Source organism: Hylobates moloch, unplaced genomic scaffold, assembly GCF_009828535.3.
Source record: "Hylobates moloch isolate HMO894 unplaced genomic scaffold, HMol_V3 SCAFFOLD_8, whole genome shotgun sequence".
Classification (NCBI taxonomy): Eukaryota; Metazoa; Chordata; class Mammalia; order Primates; family Hylobatidae; genus Hylobates; species Hylobates moloch.
In genome coordinates, this window is record NW_026652283.1 from 57,293,844 (window position 1) to 57,310,412 (window position 16,569).

Consider the following 16,569-nt stretch of genomic DNA (forward strand, 5'->3'; position numbering starts at 1 on the left):
TCACTGGAAGTTACCCAAATCTATTTCTACCTCAATAATTCTGCTCTCTGAAAGTGTGGCTTAACTGTTAGAACCTGGATGACTTTAGAAAGACTTCCAGTAAGTCAGGTTTCCAAACCCAACTGAATTGGGGTAGTTCAAGAATTTTCTGGTAGTTCTGAGAAGCTAAGAGGATGAACATTTTTGACCAGAAACAAATCTCCAGCATGGTACAGTCTCTAACCATCCTTGTGTGTGGATCCAAGACTAGCAGGAGTGAGGAGTGGAGAGGGGAGAAGCAAGAGGCAGAGTTGGACAAGGAGGAAGAAGAGAAATGTAACATTTCTTATTCCCACTTTGTTCCTTGTCTAGAGTTAAGACAAAACTGGTAATGCTACAAAGGGATGACTTTCTTCTTGCCCCCTCTCTGCGCAGCCAAAATTCTGACTTGAGCCAACTTCTAAGACTTTGCCTCAAGGACTGACCCTGATTAAACAAATTGAGCCAAAGATAAGGTACAGCTTTTTCCAGTCCAAGCTTCTCAGTGCTAACTTCTCTGCTCTTTGCTCACCTTATAGAAGAAACAAAGTCAAGTAGAAGAGTACTTGATAATAACCAAAGGGACAATGCCAAGGGTTTCTTTTTACTATAGCTCCCAGCCAACTACCAACTTTCAACTTCACTGTCCGGTTAAGAATATTAAAAAGGAAAAAGTGGAAAAAATACTACCAGCAAGTGTGGAGGGTTTTCTATTGATTAGTTGTGATCAATTATGTGGACAGGTGATAGGCACTCAAGTTGTTTCTACTTCCTGAGGATTATCAGCAGCCAAGTCTTCCAAACATGAGCAACTCAGGACAATGCATATATAATGTTATGTTTTATTAGTTTTTCCTGCCTTCATGGCATGGATGGAGAAATTTCTAGTTTAGATCACCCTGGACCTTCACCTGAAGCAAGAACAGCAAAATAGGCATTTCCCTAATGAGAAAAATGATATACACCAGGAAAAGCATACCTTTGCTCTTGCTGTTAGGTCTAAAGGTCATGCTCTCTTCCCTCCCTGCCTCCTTCACTTCCACCAGCCCCACCTCCTCACCTATCCAACTCATTCTGAGACTCCGTAGTCTTCAGGAATCTCCCCCAGCCCTACAGGGAGGGCCAAGTGTAGCTCTTCTGTGCTCATTTATTCCCTGTGCACACTACTACTACTGCACTTGACCCATGGTATTGAAGTTACCTGTTCATGTGACTTGTGAGAAGAGTTGGCTGATAAAAAGCAGGATTATGTCTTACTCTATTTTGCAAAATTAGATTCTAATCTCATGTCTGGCACATGGAAGGTATTGAGGCCACATTGAATTGAACTGCATGGATATTTACCATACTCTGTGTGACTTTTACCATCTTCCTCATTCTCCTCCATGTTACCAAATAAATTATATTAGTATGTCTTATAGTCATGATTGTAAGTTAAGTACATCTCAGACATTTTAAGTCTGCCTGGTCTCCACTCTCTAGAACAACATAGGTGAACATTTACCTCATTCTGATATAGCAGTAGTACTTTTCTACTGTTTTTTTTTTTAAGTGCCCTTTAAGTTGCTTTTCCGGTAAGAAGTACCTCTTGCAAAGTCATCCACATTCTCTCCTGAATTCCTATTGAGCCTAAGGCAGATTTTTGTGAGATGTATGTCCATTCTGGGAATGCAGTCTCACAGGCTGATGGGACCAAGATATGATTTGTTTTCACCAACCCTTTACATGCACACTTCCACACACATGTGGGCTCATGTTCAGGAAAATACACTAAATACAGATGGTTCCTGAGTCTAGCCTTAAAAAACAAAAACAACTTTTCAAAATAAGGACCCTTGATTGGATTTCAAATGCCTAGTATTATTTTTAACTGCACTTAAAGGGATTATTTTCTGTTTAGCTTCCTTTCAAACCCACCAAGTCAAACTTAAAGGCCTGAAAGTTTCAGGGTGTCTTCTGGCAAGGTTTTTTTTTTTTTTACCTGTCAAGTTTTCCACAATTACACGTAACTCCATAAAGGCACTGAAGTCCTTCTGGACATTCCAGTTTATCAGAATAGACTTTATCAACTCCTTGCATTTGGGGTGAACTATTCTGGCTTGGGACATGGATGCTCTCATGATTATATAAGGTCTACACAGCATGAGGTATTCCTAATTTCCTCAAATGTATTCTTATTTAAAGTTAGGAGGGTGGCAAGAAGTCCTAGAAAGTTCTCCAGATTGTGAATCAGAGACCTGTGGGAGGCCTCAAAGGCTTTATAGAAAGAAGTAGTACATGAACAGGCAAATAGGTAAGTAGGTAGGTAGATATGTAGGTAAGCAGATAAATAGAATTTCCCTACCAATCCTCCCACCTTGGCCTGTTTCAAGTTCTCTAAAATGAAGGGGTTAGATAGTTGGTCACTAAGTTCTATTCAAGCCCTTTGAGTCTAGTAATCCATGACTGGCCTTTCCTTCTCATTAACTTTCTGGTTCTTCCTGAGGTTCTCTTCCATGGATGTTTTCGAGGCAACTCTAGACCTACTGAAACCTGCTTTCATAAATTTCCTTTCTTTATTGCCCTGGAATTCTGAGCTCTTCTCATTTTATGGTTTCCTTCTGCCATGGTGGCCAGTCACCCTTCAACCTTTAAATGCTGTCTTCATGTAAGGAGTACCAATGAAAGGCGCCTGACTGCCTTGTTTCCGGTGGTGAGTGATTCCAAAGTGAGGTGAAAAGTCAATGCAACTTTCTTAAATGCCTCACTCACTGACCTACAGAAAAGCTGAGCCTCTATCTTGCCCTGCTTCACAGTCACCTGTTTTTAATTGCATCAGTCCCCATATTAGCCACGGGCTTTGGTTTCACAGCCTGGGATGACACACTGCCTTCCTTAAACACCTCCTGCCTGAGAAGAGCTGTCATGGGTATCTCCTCACATTGATAGTTTCCTTTTTAATATTTATAAACACCAAAGTATTTTTCTCTCCCCCACTTGAAATGTATATATTCATTTATTAAAAGACATTGACGTTGCTGAGGTAATGGCCTGTTGACAGATTTACAGCAGGAACTATCTCACTGCCTGCAGGCCTATGCATTTTAATATAATTAAAAGGCTTCTGTTTGGAATCTTAGCTAATTAATATTCATGCTTTCCTCCTTCCACCTGCCATTCCCGATTTGCTGTCTTTTAGCAGATTGATCAAGACCCAATTAATCCCACCAGTCAAAGCAAGGCAGGCAGGAAAAGAAAGGGGGAAATGCCATTGCAGTGCTGGCTTTTTAATGAAAAAGCTCATTTTAACTAACGGAAATTTTTTCCTGGTTTATGCGGAAGGTTAAGGAAGAGTCTCTATAAATACGGTAGGAATAGAACAGATAGGAATTGTAGGTTAAATTGGTCACATTGAAATTTTACTAATCTTTACGAGTTTTCATAAGTTTCATTCACGCTGGAAATCACAGAACAGAAACTTGGAGAACCAGATAAGAGACATTTTTAAGAGAAGTAAAGCTGAAAATGGCAGTGAACATAGCTGAGAAAAACTATCCACACAAATGAATGTGATTCACCTACATAGGAATTTTGAGAACCAATCAGATTTCCAGGGATAGACACATGGCCACTGTCTTAGTCCATTCCCACTGGTCTAACAAATTACTACAGACTGGATAATTTGAAAACAACAGAAACTTATTTCTCATAGTTCTGGACTTTCTTATAGTTTTGGTGTATGGTAAAGGCTTGCTCTTTGCTTCCAAGATGATGTCTTGTTGATGTGGTCCCCAAGAAGGAAAAAACACTATGTCCTCATATGGCAGAAGGGATGGAAGAACAGAATTCGTTCCCTCAAGCTCTTTTATAAGGGCACTGATACCATTCATAAGGGCAGAGCCCTTATAACCTAATCACCTCCTAAAGGCCCCACCTTTGAATAGTATTGCACTGGGGGCTAAGTTTCAACATGGATTTTGGAGGGACACAAACATTCAAATCTTAGCAGTCACTTACCTTTCTTTGCTTCTAAACGGAAAGTGTTTTGCCTTAAAAAGGAAATATTAAGGCAGGGGATAGGGGGAGTGGGGAAGATGGTAAATGATGAGAATGAGGTATTCAAATTAAACTTTCTTCAGGTATATGAAAGCCTGTCACAAAAAAAAAAGAATTAAACTCTCTTCATTTGACTCCGAGGACAGAAAAGGGAATCTTAGCAGCATTTGTGATGAGACACTCAACAACCATGGACTTGAGCTTGGGGGAGATCTGAATTAAAAGAAAGAAGAATGGTTTGGGGGCTCTACTTCCCCTACACAGTTGCTCTTCCCAATTGTGGGTGTCTTGAGAACATGTTGTCCTGTGATGAGAACAAGAGCCACTAGAGAAAGTCACCAAGCAAACTATCTCACATTTAAGCCAGTTGACTTTGGCCAAGTTTACTCCACCACTTTTAGTCTCATCCATAAAATGGGCTAGTAATACCTCCTTCCGAGAACTGCTGTGGGGACTAAATGAGAGTCTTCAAGTGCCTAGTGCAAGACTCAGTAAATATCAATTCCACTTATTTATCCCAGCAATAGGGAAATGTCTTCCACACCATGGAATGGAGTGCATAAGTGACAGCTACTTCATGTCATAGTGAACGTTTCTCTAGAAAGAAGAAAGGAAGATGGAGTGGTAAGGAACTCATTCTCTTTTGGCTGCAAAATGCACAAGTGAAAAAAAAAGCCAAAATGAAGCTTACTGCATCTCAAAGCCAGCTTTGCCCAGTGCAGTGGGTATTCACAATGGAGCAAAGAGGGGTCACAGGGACAAGATAAAAATAAACAGAAAGCACCGGATTGATGCAACAGGTACATGTAGTTTGTCTTGTTGATGAGTCACTGGTCTGAGAAATCTGTTTAGGTTCGGCAGGAAGCCCGTGAACAGGCTGCAGCTTAATTGTCCTTCCACTGTGGTTGCTCCCATTGTGAGCTTCAGGCTCTTTATTTTTAAAAAGTCTGGGTGATCACAGTCCTCCTGGATGAGATCATATGGGGACTGTATTGCTGACCCATCCAACCAGAATGCCCTTTTACAGTTCCTGGCTATCAAACTCCCACTCATCCTCCAGGGCAGTTCAAGTGTCTCTCTTTCTGGGAAGCCATTCCCATTAGCCTGGTCAGAAATAGTGACTCTTTATTTTGTGTCCTGCTCTATTAACATTTGCAAGTCTCTCTCCTCCAGTGATAACAATGATATTTGCTAACAGTTATTGAAGACTTTCCAAGTGCCAAATCTTGCACTCGGTGTTTTATGGGCACTATATCAGTTACTCTTAGGAGGTATATATTTTAATTCTCCCAGTTTTACTGATGATAAAACTAGTCTAGTGAATATTGTGAATATCGTGCCCATTAATATACAACTAACAAAGCAAGATTAGCAGCGAGGTATTTGGACTCCAGAGGCCAACATATTCATTGTGATCTCTTCCTCAATGCTTAATATACACTAGGAGCTTGATAGAGATGTAAACACTGAATAAGAATAATCTTGATGGAATGGAGGAAAATGCCTGAACAGCAAGGCCAGTCTGGAATGGGCAAACTCTACCACAGATATGCACAAGCCGGAGAGGCTTTCTGTAATCCATGAGCTGTGTCATCGCATTTCTGCTGAGCCTCCTTTTGGTCCTAGGCATGCCTAAGATTTGATTAAAAGTCAAAATTTCCTTGAAACAGATTCATCCCATGAAGAATGCTATGGATAAATAAGTCTACACCTCTTTTTTTAAGTCGTATAATTTGTCAAAATGTTATTGCCAGTGATGAGCCTAGGCTGCAGTGAAACAAGGATTGAGTCAAAATGATTGAAAGCCCAAGAGATTGCTCCACTGGGGTTTTGACTTAAGTCAAATCCATGTGGTGAAGGGAAAGACTGCAGAGGCAAACTTGGGTTAAGTTCTGGGGGATCCAGGAGTGATGTGGTTTGGATGTGTGTCCCTTCCAAATCTCATGTTGAAATTTGATCCCCAGTGTTGGAGGTGGAGCCTGGTGGGAGGTGCTTGGGTCATAGGGCAGATCCCTTATGAATGGCTTGGTGCCCTTCCCATGGTAACTAGTGGGTTCCCTCTCTGTTAGTTCCCATGGGAGCTATTTAAAGGAGCTGTTGTTTAAAGGAGTCTGACACCGCCTCGTCTCTCTTGCTCCCTCTCTCACTGTATGATGTGCCAGCTCCCCATTTACCTTCCACCATGATTGTAAGCATCCTGAGGCCTCACCAGAAGTAGATGCTGGCACTGTGCTTCTTGTACCTTCTGCAGAACCGTGAACCAATTAAACGGTTTTTCTTTATAAATTACCCAGTCTCAGATATTCCTTTACAGCAATGCAAAACAGACAAACACAGGGAGTATCTTGTCTCTCTAAAATAGTCATACATAAAATTGTGGTAATAAGCCTCCATCCCTCATTCATGTTGAGATGGCATGTATGAGAGCCTTTCGTGGTGCATGTGGATGGATGATGCTCTTTGAAGAAAGTGGTTACAGTCATGACTCCTCGGACAGCATGCTCGCTTCAGCTGCCTGCCTTCAACTGAGTCCTAGACAGATACCTAAAACGCATTTTCTTCCCCCTCTTGAGCTTCCAGCAAGATTCAAACTGCTATCTAACAGAGGATGTAGTATATAAATGAGAAGAGAGTAATTGTGAGGCTTTTAGAGTCTTTCAGGGAATAATTGTAAGAAACAGAAGAGATCATAGAATTCAACTCTCTCATTTTACAAATAAAGAAATTGAGACCAGAATCAGAAAAATATGTGGAATGAGAGATTGGCCAACTGGACCAACATAACACAACTGGTTCACAGAAGAACTAGGATGGGAACTCAGATCTTCCAACTTCTATTCATATTGTGCTGTGCTTTCTCTTCTCAGAAATGAAAGTTCTATTTCCATTTTGATAAATGTCTCAAGTGAGAAGCAGGGAGGGAAGATCAGAGGAGGGTAAAAGAGAAGAAGAGGTAGACCCTTCTCTTTGAAACAATTTAAGAAAGAAATAGGAAAAAGCTTTGTGCTTCTGTTGAAAAAAGAAAAATGAAAGAAAAAATAAAGAAAAAAAATATTAACAATTTAGAAAAATAAGCGAGTAACAAGTTTATCCAAAAAGCTACGGAATATGAGTGAGAAAAACAAGTGAAGGAAAATTTGTATTAGTTAGGGTTCTCCAGAGAAACAGAATCAGTAGAAGATATAGATGGTGATGATTGATGATGATGATGATGATAGACAGAAATGTATAATAAAGAATGGCTTACACAATTACAGAGGCTAAGTTAAGTCCAGGCCCAGGAGAGCTGATTTTGCAGTTCCAGTTCAAGTCTGAAAGCCTTGGAAGCAAGAGAGCTGATGGTATAAGTTCTGGTCCTTCACGTAATCCTTCACAGTTTGCAGAAGGATCAGGCTATCCCTAACTTTTGAAACTGTTGTAGAAATTCATCAACTTCCTGCAAAATACCTGATGAGAATGGCACTCAGTCTGATACCCAGAAGCATTGTGTTATGACCTGGTGTTGCACCTCTTACATTGCTTTTTTTAATTTGTAAACACAGGCTAAAATGTAAAGGGCTCAAAATGTTTTATTAATGTTTTTTAAAATATTTTAATCAATTTTATTGAACAATGATTTTCATAAACTAAAATGCCCATTTGAAGTATATAATTCAATAAATTTTGACATATATATATGCACACATCAGTGTAATCAATACATTAATAAAAATGTAGACTATTTTCATCACCCTAAAAAGATTTCTCATGTTCCTTTGTAGTCAATTTCTTCAACCCTTGTTTCAGACGGCCAATGATCCGCTTTATGTTGTTATAAATTAGATGTATCTGTTCTTGAAATTCTTATAAATGGAATGCTAGAATATGCACTCTTTTGTATCTAGTTTCTTTTACTTGGCTAGCTTCTTTTACTTGGCATAATGCTTTTGAAATTCCTTAATGCTGTTGCATATGTTAGTAGTAGTTCACTTCTTTTATTGCAAAGTGGTGTTCCATTTCATGGATATATCATAATTTGCCACTTAATGAAACTGCCAAACTTTTTTCCAAACTGGTGTACCATTTTACATTCCCACCAACAGTGTATGAAAGTTCCAGTTGCTCCACATTTTTGTCAACACTTAATGTGGTCTCTCTCTTTTTTATTTTTATTTTTTTTTGCAAATTTAGTCTTAGTAAAGACGTAGCAGAATCTCATTGTGGTTTTAATTGCTTTTCCCAATGAATAATTTTATTGAACATATTTGTATGTGCTTATTGGCCACTTATGTCTTCTTCTGAAAAATGATATGAAATATTTTGCTATTTTGGGGGGGTCCTTTTTATTCTTTTTATCAAGTTTTAAGTGTTCCTTACATATTCTAGTTGCAAGTACTTTGTCTGACCTAGGTATTCTGAGCATTTTAATCTATGGATTTAATTTTAATGTTTTAATAGCACCTTTTAAAGGAAAAAAACTGATATTTATAAAGTCCAATCATCACCTACCGAGTAGGAGAGAACCCAATAGTGTAAGTTTCAGTCTGAGTTCAAAGACCAGAGAACTGGAAGGCTGATGGTATAAATCCTGGTTCAAGTTTGAAGGTCTGAGAACCAGGAGTGCCAATGTCAGAAGCCAGGAAAAATTGGATATGCCAAGCTAAAGCAGAGAGAGCAAATTCACTTCCTCTACCTTTTTGTTCTATTCAGGCCCTCAACAGATTGGATGATGACTACTCACATTGGTCAGGGTCATCTTTACCCCACCTACTGATGCAAATGCTAATCTCTTTTAGAAACATCTTCACAGATGTTTCACAGAAATTTTGTTTCACCAATTATCTAGGTACTGCTTAGCCTAGTTAAACTGACACATAAAATTATCACAACCAGTTACGACAACCAGTGTTGAATAGAAGTTATAAAAACAAACATCCTTGACTTGTTCACAGTCCTAAATGGAAAGTATTCAATTGTTCCCCATTAAGTATGATATTCATTGTAAGTTTTTGCAGATTCCCTGTAAATCAGAAGTTCACAAAACTGGACTTGTATTCCTAATTTGTTGAGAGTTTTAATCATGAATGAGGGCTATATTTTTTACAAACGCTTTTTCTGTATCATAATCCCTGGCAATATACCTTGTTCTGAAAAGTCCTTTTTTCTGATATTAATATATCAATTACAGCTTTCATTTGATTACTGTTTGAATGGTATATTTTTCCATCCTTTTATTTTGAACCTATCTATGACTTTGTATTTACTGTACACATTTGATAGACAACACAAAACTATAACAAGAATGATTATTTCTTTTTTTAATCCATTCTAATAATGTCGGCCCTTTAATTGTAGTGTTTAGAAAGTATACATTTATTATGATTATTGATATGGCTACGTTTGAATTAACTATCTTAATAGTTGTTTTCAATTTGTCCCATTAATTCTTTTTTTGTTCCTTTTTTCTGCCTTTTTTGGATTAAATTAAATATTTTTATAATTGGATTTTATCTCTGGCTTATTAGCTCTCCCTCTGTTTTTTCATTTTTGGGGTGTGTGTGTGTATGTGTTGCTTTAAACACATACATTTTAGCTTATCTCAGTCTACCTTCAGTGCTATTATATTACTTACAGTGATATTCTTCCATTTTCTCCTTCCCATTCTTTGTACTATTATACATTTTTATCTGTATGTATTATAAACTATAAAACAACTGCTATTTTTGCTTGTTATCTTTTGAAAAAAATCTTAAATAAATTTTTTTATTTATTCATATATTTACAATTTGTAGGGCTCTTTATGTCTGTATGTAGCTCTAATTTCTTCCTCAAGAATGTCTTATAACATTTCTTGTAGTTCAGATCTCATAAATACAAGTTCTTTCAACTTTTCTTTGAAAAGTCATTATTTAAACTCCACTTTTAAAAGAAATGTTCATTTGATATGGCACTCTAGTTTAACAGAAGATTTTTGTTAATTTAATTTTCTTGTTCTGTTCTATTTGCTTTAGTTTCAGTACTTTAAAGATGGTGTTACATTGTCTTCTGGTTTAAATAGGCTCAGGTGAGAAAACGATGATAATTCTTATCTTTGTTGCTCTGTTCATAACATCTTCCCCACCCCCATCTGCTTTTCAAAATTTTCTTTATACTATCAGTTTTTACAAATTGTGTTATGATGTGTCTTAGTATACTTGTCTTTGTGTTTAGCCTGCTTGAAATGCCTCGTACTTCTCAAATATGTGAGCTTACAGTTTTCATCAAATTTGAAAAATTTCAGCCATATTTCTTTTTCTTATTTTTTGTTTTTGGAGTTTATTTGTTGTTGTTTTTGAGACAGGTTCTCACTCTGTCACCCAGACTGGATTGTGGTGGCATGATCACAACTCATGGCAGTCTCAACCTCCCTGGCTCAGGCGATCTTCCTGCCTCAGCCTCCCAAGTAGCTGGGACTACAGGCACACGTCACCATGCCCAGCTAATGTGTTTTTTTGTTGTTGTTTTTTTGTTTGTTTTGTTTTTTGTAGAAATGGGGTTTTGCCATGTTGCCCAGGCTGTTCTCAAATTCCCAGGCTCAAGCAATCTGCCAGCCTCGGTCTCCCAAAGTGCTGGGATTATAGGTGGGATTCACCATGCCCAGCTAAGTCATATTCCTGCATATATTTTTCTGTCCCCCTCCATTCTTCTGAAACTCTAATTAAATATATATTACATATTCTCTAATTATATATTAGATATAATAAACTCTAATTATACATATTATATTTCATATAACATATATATATATGTTAGACTGCTTGAAATTTTTCCAAAAGTCATTGTATTAGTCCGTTTTCACACTGCTATAAAGAACTACCTGAGACTGAGTAATTTATTCAAAAAAAAAAAGGTCTAATTGACTCACAGTTCCACATGGCTGAGGAAGCCTCAGGACACTTAAGATCATGGCAGAAGATGATGGGGAAGCAAGGCACGTATTCCATGGAAGCAGGAGGGAGAGGGTGAAGGAGGACAGTGTTACACTTTTAAACAAAATGATCTCATAAGAACTCATTCACTGTCATGAGAACAGCAAGGAAGAAATCCACCCTCGTGATTCAGTCATTTCCCACGAGGTCACTCCCCCAACATGTGAGGATGACAATTTGGTATGAGACTTGGGTGGGAACACAGAGCTAAACCATATCATTGTCATTGAGACTATTCTTTTTTTTTTTTTTTTTAGTTTTTTCCTATATATACTTCATTTTGGATAGTTTTCATTTATGTTTTCAAGTTCCCCATTTTTTCTTCTACATTGTCTAATTGGCTATTAATTCCATGCAGTGATTTTTCATTCAAGATATTTTATTTTTCAGAACTAGAATTTATGATTTATGTTTTTCTCTATATGTCATTTTTATCCTCATAGTGTTCATATTTTTCTTTAAATAATTATGCATATTTACAATAGCTGTTTTTAAATTGTTGTTTGCTAATTCTTTCACCTCTGTCATTTTGAGTATGTTTCTACCGACTGATTTATTTTACTGGATATGGAATCATATTTTCCGGTTTTCACATGATTAGTAATTTTATGGAATGCCATATTTGGTTAATTTTGTGTTTTGAATGATGGATTTTACAGTATTTCTTTAAAGAGTGTTACACTTTGTTCTGGTAGACAATTACATTACTGGAAGATCAGCTTGATCTTTTTGAAAATTGTTTTTAAGCTTTATAAAGTCTCTGTTGAGTAGCCTTTACTATAAGTATAGTTTAGCCCCACTATGAAGGCATGACTTCTCTGAGGTCTTGACCAAATGCCCCAAGGTTTTTAGGGTTTTTTAGTTTGTTTTTCTTCCAATTTTTACTTTTTTGTTCTGGTATCTTTTCTGCTTTTTATATAATTTTTTTAAAGTTCAACATTTATTTTAGATATGTCGGTACATGTGCAGGTTTTTTACATGGGTATATTGCACTCAGGTTGTGAGCATAGTACCCAACAGGTACTTTTTCATCCCATGCCTCCCTCCCTCCCTCCTCTAGTAGTCCAAAATGTCTACTGTACCCCTGTTTATGTTCATTGGGCTCAATGTTTAGCTTCCACTTATAAGTGAGAACATATGGTATTGAGCTTTCTGTTCCTGCATTAATTTGTTTAGGATTATGGTCTCCAGCTCAATCTATGTTGCTGCAAAAGACACGATTTCATTCTTTCTTATGGCTGTGTAGTATTCCATGATGTATATGTACTATATTTTCTTCCATTCCATCATTGATGGGCATTAAGCTTGATTCCATGTCTTTGCTATTGTGAATAACACAGTGATGAACATACAAGTGCAGGTGTCTTTTTGGTATAATGATCTATTTTCCTTTAGGTATATACCCAGTAATGAGATTGTTGGGTCAAATGGTAGTTCTGTTTTATGTTCTTTGAGAAATCTCCAAGCTGCTTTCCACAGTGGCTGAATTAATTTACATTTCCACCAAGGTGTAGAAGAGTTCCCTTTTGTCCACAGCCCTACTAGCATCTGTTACCTTTTTACTTTTTAGTAACAGTCATTCTGACTGCCGTGAGATGGTATCTCATTGTTGTTTTGATTTGTATTTCTCTAATGATTAGTGACATGAAGCATTTTTTATGTATTTGTTGACCACTTGTATGTCTTCTTTGGAGCAGTGTCTGTTCATGTCTTTTGCCCTTTTTTTAATGGGGTTATTTATTTTTGTTTGTTGATTTGCTTAAATTCCCTATAGATTCTGGATATTAAACCTTTATTGGATGCATAGTTTGCAAATACTTTCTCTCGTTCTGTAGGTTGTCTATTTATTCGATTGATAGTTTCTTTTGCTGTGCAGAAGCTCTTTAGTTTAATTAGGTCTCGTTTGTCAATTTTTGGTTGCAATTGCTTTTAGGGACTTAGCCAAAAATTTTTCACAAAGACCAATGTCGAGAGGGGTATTCTGTAGCTTTTCTTCTAGGATTTTTATAATTTGAGGTCTTACAAAGCCAAACTATCTTTCTTCACTGATGATATGATTCTCTATTTAGAAAACCCTAAAGATTACACAAAAAGGCTGCTAGCCCTGATGAATGATTTTAGCAAGATTTCAGGATACAAAATCAATGCACATAAATTAGTAGCATTTCTATACACCAATAGTGATTAGGCTGAGAGTCAAATCAAGCACACAATCCCATTTACATAGCCACAAAGAAAATAAAATACCTAGGAATATGGCTAACCAAGGAAATGAAAGATCTCTACAAGGAAAACTACAAAACACTGCTGAAAGAAATCAGAGATGACACAAATAAATAGAAAAATATTCCAAGCTCATAGATTGGAAGAAACAATATCATTAAAGTGGCCATACAGCCCATAGCAATTTACGGATTCAGTGCTATTTTTGTCAAACTAGCAATGTCATTCTTCACACAATTAGAAAAAAACTATTCTAAAATTCATATAGAAGAAAAAAAAAAGCCTGAATAGCCAAAGCAATACTAATCAAAAAGAACAGAGCCAGAAGCATCACACTAGCTGACTTCAAACTATTCTATAAGGCAATAATAACCAAAACAGCATGGTATTGGTACAAAAACAGACACAACAGCCCAATAGAACAGGACAGAAAATTCAGAAATGAAGCTGTACACTTATAACCAACTGATTGATTTTTGACAAGGCTGATAAAAACAAGCAATGGAGAAGGGACTCCTTATTCAATAAATGGTACTGGGATAACTGGCTAACCACACACAGAAGAATGAAATTGGGCCCTTATCTTTCACTATATACACAAATTAATCCAAGATGCCCCAAGTTCTTAACAAGAATTGTTAAAATCTGAGTGTGCTTAAAATCTGAGTATCTTCCAGCCCTTTGTGAGCTCTGGGAACCCTTCGGTTTATCATTTTTTTACTGGTCTTGTAGGATTTATTCCTTTGCATGCATGTTCAAGTATTCAACAACAGACTCAAGAGAATCCCTATGGTATTTTTGAACCTCATTTCCTGTGCAACTCCCTCCTCTCCAATACTCTATCTTGATAACTGAAATCACCTCAGTATTTTGTTTTTGTTTTTTTGGTTTTTTTTGAGACAGTCTCACTCTGTCCCTGTAAAAAGGCTATTCAGGCTTTTTGTTGTTGTTGTTCCATATGAATTTTAGAATAGTTTTTTCTGATTGTGTAACCTCCAATCTAATTTTTTTCTAATTGTGTGAACTCCAGTCTCTATCTCTGCAACTCAGCAATTCTGCACTACTTGGCCTGAGAATCATTCTTTGAACCAGAAGTGGAAAGTGTCTCCAGGCAAAAGTTGGGCAATCTATGGCTCACTTCACATGTTTCTCTACTTTGAAGAATCACAGTCCTGTGCTGCCTGTTTTCCAGACTCCAAAAAACAGTTGTCTCATGTACTTTGTTCAGGTTTTTTAGTTGTTTATAATGGGAGGGGAAATCTGGACCCAATAACCCCATGATTACCAGAAGCAGACATTGACCCTGAATGTGCTTTTGTTTGCTTTTAAAGCACAAATGCATTGATTACTTTGATCTGAGGACAAAATAGCCTTGGAAGGGTTGAAAGAATTGATTAAATAGAATGAAAATGCTACAGATGTCAATGAGTATTGGGTTATGTTATTTATTAATGGGTTTTTTGTCATTTTATTTAATGAACTGGGGAGGAAGGAATTAGGAAAGACAAGGCCACTAGACAGCCATTTCACAACAGGAAAAACTGTTTTATTAAGTATTTTCACACTTTTTTACTGTTCCTTAGGTAAATCCCTGTATCAGGTAGGATGGGCTAGATCATTCTGTGGTTACAAGTAACCTTCCAATAGCAGTTACTTAAGATAACTACATTTTATTCTCACTTATGCTGCCCACCCAGTATGGGTAGATTATAGCTCTGTTCTGTATTATCTTCATTTCATTATCCATCTGAAGGAGTAGTACCCATCTGGGACATAAACAGTTTTATGGTAGAGGAAAAGAGATATGGAAAACCATGAGATGGCCCTTGCAACTTTTGCCTTGGAAATGACACATTGCATTGGTCTAAGCAGGTCACATGGCTATCCATTACTTTAACAAGCCAAGAATATAAAGTCTTTCCAAAGAGAGGGGAACTATAAGAAAACAGTATTTTGTGAATATTAACAGCACCTGATCTTTTATCTTGGATTAGCTCCTACAGAAAAAACTAGACAGCATCAGGGAATGCAGCTAAGCGTTTGAATGTGGACTCCATCCTGAACACAGTCTGTGCTTAAATGACTACCACAGCCATTAGCAAGACTAAAAACTGGTCTATATCTACTAATATGTGGACACCATGAAAATACAGTGAAGTGAACAAAAGGAAGATAACATAATAGTGTATACAGCATACTTTCATTTGTGTAAAGAGCAGAATATATTTATATATCTGCATGTATAGCATAGAAATATTCTAAAAGAATGCACAGAAAATTGATGATTCTGAAACAATATGCAGGAAAATGTTTCTCTGAAACAGAATATAGGAGTCTAAATTCAGAGAAATATTCATATTATACACTCTTTTGTACTGTTTAACTTTTTTCAAGGCTATTTATTTTTTTCCTGATGACTTTTCAAAAATTGCTGCTTAGTGTACACAGAAGAGTTTGATGTTGGCCAGTCAATTTCCCCAGCAGTGTTACAGTATGTCATAGAGGGTAAAGATATGGAACCATACACAGAATGACCATAACCAAGATGAACTTAAGGAAGTTCTTCATAGTTTCCAGAGATTAACCTAATGAAAAAATATACATGAAATAAAACTTTCAAGTGACTTCCTTAGGTCCTGACATTGATGCTGAGTTTTTTCATCCCACTTCTCTGGAGATGTTTATTTCATGATACACTTATTCAAAAAAATAAAACAGAGCTTAATGCTTATTTGTACTACTTGTTTCCTGCTATGTTTATCTCTCACAAAAATTGCCACTGATGAACTATTCCTAATCTGAGGAGGCATTCTGCAACATCTGCCTTCTGAGCATGGAACTTGACTTTCCAGAATGGCAAGAGCCAATCCTCTGCCTAACCCTTACAAAGAACGGACACTGCTTTCTCTAGAATTCACTTCACAATATTGGAGCTGTGGCACAAGAACAAGGTCAACGCCACACTGGAATAATGAACATATTAACTAAGAAGTTCTGAGTTTTATAGTGAGAATCAGGAAATTTCACACCTACCTCTAAGGCTTTGTTTTAAATTTTTTTATGATTCTAAATAACAATCTCTTAAAATTCTTCTGCGTTAATGTGGGAGACAGAAGAACGGCCACCCAAAGATGTCTACTTCCTAATCACTGGAATCTGTAAATATGTTGTGCTACATGGCAAATTGTGGAAAGAAATTATGTTACATGAGAATTAAGATTATAAATGGGATTAAGATTACTGATCAGCTGATCTTAAAACAGGGAAGCTATCCTGGATTATCCAGATGAGTTCAATGTAATCAAAGGGTTCTCTAAAGTGGAAGTGAGTGGCAGATGATGCCTCA